We start from the raw sequence: 5,853 nt of genomic DNA on the forward strand, positions 1-5,853 counted from the left end.
AATGATTTACTCATTATATACACTATATTGTTTAATAGTAGTAGAAAGATGACTATAGGGGTGTTACTTCCTGTCTAGAGGGCTCTAATAATATTAAAAATAGTATTGAGAGGGTCGTAAACAGCTTTAAAAGCTTGCTAACTAGCGGCCATCTCGAGTCGCTGCAATATAATACACAATCATCCGGAATAAAAATCAACAAAAACAAAAAAGGGCTACTATTTATTCATAAAATTATTTATTATTTATTTATTTTTGTATTATTTATTATTATTTATTTCTTATTATTTATTTATGTAATGATTTATGAAATTATTTATTCATTATATACACTATATTGTTTAATAGTAGTAGAACGATGACTATAGGGGTGTTACTTCTTGTCAAGAGGGCTCTAATAATATTACAAATAGCATCGAGAGGGTCGTAAACAGCTTTAAAAGCTTGCTAACTAGCGGCCATCTCTATAATACGGTGTAAAGAATGAATCATAGGAGTGAAAAGTGTGTGATTTCATATCTAATAATGTAAAAAAAATATATATTTAGAAAGTCATAAAAAAGGTTTTCTATGCTGTAGCTGAATAAGGAATCCTATTTTGTGGAAATGTACTTATTGCAGTCGGGTCTGGAACCAATCAATGGCAATAAATGAGATATTACTGCGTAGGTATGAGTCATAATCATGGCACATTTGACTGTTGATAGCATTAATATGTAAAGTATCATTAATAACATTACCGGAAAAGCAGTGTTTATAATGCAGATGCTACGCACAGGAACAATGGGAAGTACTAGAGTGCATTCTCTGCTACATCAGCATCTAACAAGCCAATATGTCTGCAGCGGTCTGACACAGCAGATCGGATTACGTCCCTCCTGAGCATTTATTGATCAAGCTCTCATACCCAGAACAAATTGTAAAAAATGCGAGCTGGAATCAATGAATCCTAACATGAGATACGGGTTCGAGCCATGTGGTAGACATTGAATGATAATTAATCCATATACGGTCATCCCTCGTAATTGACTATTATTATAGTTAGAGTATAGAAAACCCTGTTTATGACTTTTTTTTTTTAATGTGAAATTCCACCCTATAGTCACTTTTACACTCCTATTATTCATTGTTTACACCACACTATGCTGCAGGGACTCAAGGAGGCTAGCAAGCTAGCGAGCTAGCGAGCTCTTTCATTTATTAAATTAACCACTTCCACATGGAATGGGAGGAGAACATGCCATTGTTGACTTTATGACTTCATTTTGTGTTAAAGTAATGTTTTGCGTCGTTACTGATTACTACATATCACTTGTATTTCAATATATTTTGACTAATAATACACCATACTCTACCATGAAACAGACATTTGTGTTTTTGGGAACAATCATGTCTTCAATGAAGGTAAAAAATAACCGTAAATGTTCATTTGGGAAAAAGTTATTTGGTTAGAGTACAAATTAATGACGCTAACCAAGGTTTTACGAAATATGCTGGCGAAAATTGTTCACCAGGCCTGCCATAATAAGAAATAACTGTCCGAGAAATTATAGTCTATAATCGATACCATTGAGAACATTTTATGGAGACAATTTTTGCATTAATTCTCGTATTGATTTTCTTCAGTATGAATTCATGAACATCAATTAAAGGTCAGGTGGTAGAAGAGTCTGGGATCAAACGCCCGTACCCCCGTGCTGACGTGTGAAAGGTCACATTGAAACATTTCCCTTTGAGGAACGAAGGCCCGTTCAACATACTCAACAGGCTATTTGTGGTTTGCTAGACCAGCAGCTCTTCCTGTTTGCTATTTATTGTCAGGAAAAAAATCTGACAGACGATGTGCAGAAATGGTGTGCCTGCTTGTACTATAGCTCCTCCTTTGTCTGTGCCTTGAATACTAATAGCCTGCTGCTGCACTGACATCATGCTGACTGATGAAAAAAATAATACATCTCATGGATTCTTTTTATTCTCTGAAGCAAAGTTTTTAGGAGTAAAAATGACAGGATTGTGTATTTTAGAGGATATTTTGCAAACATATTTGCTCATTTTATTTTTGTAGTATCATGATGTTATTTCTATAATATTTGGAGTTTATTTATTCCAATATTTTCCCCAATCTGAGTTTCCAAAAATGTCAACATTATTTTTGTTTGTTTCTTACAATTTTATGACTTTTAAAAAAGTATTTTTGTATGACTTTGCAGTGACCTAATTTTCAAAAAAAATTACAACTTTATTGGTTTTGTTTGTTTTTTGTTTGTTAATATTATTTTTTAAAGTATTAAAAAACATTTCAACTTTATGCTACTAAAATTACATTATATTTCCTCATAATATTATGATGTTTTTCCTTGTAAAATTATGACTTTTTAAATAACTTTATTTCTTATTTTCCAACTGCTTCCTGTACATGTTCTTCTTGGAATTATGACTTTATTGCCATAATATTTTATTTATTATTTAACTTTTTTTTTTTAATTACAAAATTACTTTTTTTTGTTTGTTTCTCATATTTTTTTTCTTAAATATTTAAACTTTCCGCGACTAAAATGACATTATATTTGTTTGTATTTTTGTATGACTTTGCAGTGACCTAATTTTCAAAAAAAAAAAATTCAAAAAACTTTATTGGTGGTTTTGTTTGTTTGTTGTAATATTAATTTTGTTAAGTATTAAAAAAAACATTTCAACTTTATGCTACTAAAATGACATTATATTTCCTCATAATATTATGATGTTTTTCCTGGTAAAATTATGACTTTTTAAATAACTTTATTTCTTATTTTCCAACTGCTTCCTGTACATGTTCTTCTTGGAATTATGACTTTATTGCCATAATATTTTATTTATTATTTAACTATTTTTTAAATTACAAAATTACATTTTGTTTCTCATAATTTTTTTCTTAAATATTTCAACTATCCGCGACTAAAATGACATTATATTTGTTTGTATTTTTGTATGACTTTGCAGTGACCTAATTTTCAAAAAAAAAAAAATCAAAAAACTTGATTGGTGTTTTTGTTTGTTTGTTGTAATATACATTTTTTAAGTATTAAAATTTTTTTTTTCAAGTTTATGCTACTAAAATGACATTATATTTTCTCATAATATTATGATGTTTTTCTGGTAAAATTGTGACTTTTTAAATAACTTTATTTGTTATTTTTTAAAATTTATTTTCCAACTGCTTCCTGTACATTTTCTTCTCGGAATTATGACTTTATTGCCATAATATTTTATTTATTGTATTTTACAACTTTTTTTTTAATTACAAAATGTAATTACTTTTGTTTGTTTATCATAATTTTTTTCTTAAATATTTAAACTTTCCGCGACTAAAATGACATTATTTTTCCTCACAAATATGATATTTTCCTTCAAATTTTCGAACCTTTTCCTCATAATATATTGCCTTAATTCTTATAAAATGTCTGTATTACGATCCACCTGTTCTTCCCATAGTTTTGATTGAATTAAGATGCAAATCTAGCAAGGAAGATAGCTTGATTATGGCTACGGAAAGCCTGGTGTGACGTAATACCAAAAGAATAATGAACAGATATCAAACATAGATGTAATAATGATCAATTCATAAAGACACATGACCTCAGTCATTACAGCAGAGGGTCCATTTTTAACCTAATAGTCCTATCTTTAGCTTCCCGTAGAGACCCCCCCCCCACCCACCCCATACGATGCAGGTTCTGCGGCACCATGATGAAACCGAGACACGCCGCAGGTAATCAGGCATCCATCACTGTAGTCCATTACTGTCTGAGGGCGCTACGTCTCCACAGCTCCCAGCAGACTGATGGACGGATGAGGCAATCTGGTCACATGGGCGATTGCGTTTCCTCTTAAAGAGGAGTCGGATGAAGGATGGTGAGGTACACCCTGGACTGGTGGCCAGCCAATCACAGGGCACATATAGACAAACAACCATTCACACTCACATTCATACCTATGGACAATTTGAAGTCGCTAATTAACCTAGCATGTTTTTGGAATGCGGGGAATTGAACCCGGGTCTCCTAGCTGTGTGGCCTGCACGCTAACCATGTTCTACCATGCGATTTAGTATGATTCCTTATTTATAAATAGAATATTTTCATAGTGAAACCTAAACATTATTAGAGACCTGTGGGCATGAAATAACACCCCTATAGTCACATTGACACTACAAATTATCCAAAAAAAGTGGACATAATAGGAGTCGCCAATTAACCTAGCATGTCTTCGGGCGAGAGGCGGGGTACACCCTGGACTGGTGGCCAGCCAATCACAGGGCACATATAGACAAACAACCATTCACACTCACATTCATACCTATGGACAATTTGAAGTCGCTAATTAACCTAGCATGTTTTTGGAATGCGGGGAATCGAACCCTGGTCTCCTAGCTGTGTGGCCTGCACGCTAACCATGTTCTACCATGCGATTTAGTATGATTCCTTATTTATAAATAGAATATTTTCATAGTGAAACCTAAACATTATTAGAGACCTGTGGGCATGAAATAACACCCCTATAGTCACATTGACACTACAAATTATCCCAAAAAGTGGACATAATAGGAGTCGCCAATTAACTTAGCATGTCTTCGGGCGAGAGGCGGGGTACACCCTGGACTGGTGGCCAGCCAATCACAGGGCACATATAGACAAACAACCATTCACACTCACATTCATACCTATGGTCAATTTGGAGTCGCTAATTAGCCTAGCATGTTTTTGGAATGTGGGAGGAAAACCCACGCATGCACGGGGAGAACATGCAAACTCCACACAGAGATGGCCGAGGGTGGAATTGAACCCTGGTCTCCTAGCTGTGAGGTCTGTGTGCTAACCACATGACCGCCGTGCAGCCCTAGTGTAATATTGTGAAATATTAAAAATGAATATTAAAAGAAAAATGTTATAATTCCGCAGACCTCACAGTTAAGAGACAAGGGTTCAATTCCACCCTCGGCCCGGTTTCCTCCCACATTCCAAAAACATGCTAGGTTAATTAGCCACTCCAAATTGTACATAGGTATAAATGTGAGTGTGAATGGTTGTTTGTCTATATGTGCCCTGTGATTGGCCGGCCACCAGTCCAGGGTGTACCCCGCCTCTCGCCCGAAGACATGCTAGGTTAATTGAGACTCCTATAATGTCCACTTTTTTGGATAATTTGTAGTGTCAATGTGACTATAGGGGTGTTATTTCATGTCCACAGGTCTCTAATAATGTTTATTAGGTTTAACTATGAAAATATTCTATTTATAAATAAGGAATCATACTAAATCGCATGGTGGAACGTGGTTAGCGTGCAGGCCACACAGCTAGGAGACCCGGGTTTGATTCCCCGCATTCCAAAAACATGCTAGGTTAATTAGCGACTCCAAATTGTACATAGGTATGAATGTGAGTGTGAATGGTTGTTTGTCTATATGTGCCCTGGGATTGGCTGGCCACCAGTCCAGGGTGTACCCCGCCTCTCGACTGAAGACAGCTGGGATAGGCTCCAGCACCCCTGCTACCCTCGTGAGGAAAAGCGGCAGAAAATGAATGAATGAATGAATAAAGTCATAATAAGAAGTGAAAATTTAAGGCATAGTTTAAGAATAAAGTTGAAATATTTGGAAAATTGCATTTGGAAATTTATTCTAATAATATATTTTTTTAAGGTGTGTTTTTTCTTGTCGTTATGTACATCGACACTTGGCTAATATTAAATGTGTTATTAGTAACTTGGATTACGTTCGCAAAACGGAGTGAGTGGATTTTTTTTTTTTACGAGCGGTCCGCGAATGTAGCACGAGCAACCGTCCCTTCATCCTCATCATCATCATCCGCAGCCCAG

At 34.8% G+C, this 5,853-nt stretch overlaps 1 protein-coding gene across 1 annotated transcript in view; it reads right to left on the minus strand.

Annotated features, from left to right (window-relative positions):
- Nucleotides 1-5,853, minus strand: part of tp53bp1 (tumor protein p53 binding protein, 1) — a 66,200-nt gene that overhangs the window by 35,703 nt on the left and 24,644 nt on the right. The gene's annotated exons all lie outside the window — the stretch shown is intronic.

This window comes from Doryrhamphus excisus, chromosome 7 (assembly GCF_030265055.1).
Source record: "Doryrhamphus excisus isolate RoL2022-K1 chromosome 7, RoL_Dexc_1.0, whole genome shotgun sequence".
NCBI classification, from domain to species: Eukaryota; Metazoa; Chordata; class Actinopteri; order Syngnathiformes; family Syngnathidae; genus Doryrhamphus; species Doryrhamphus excisus.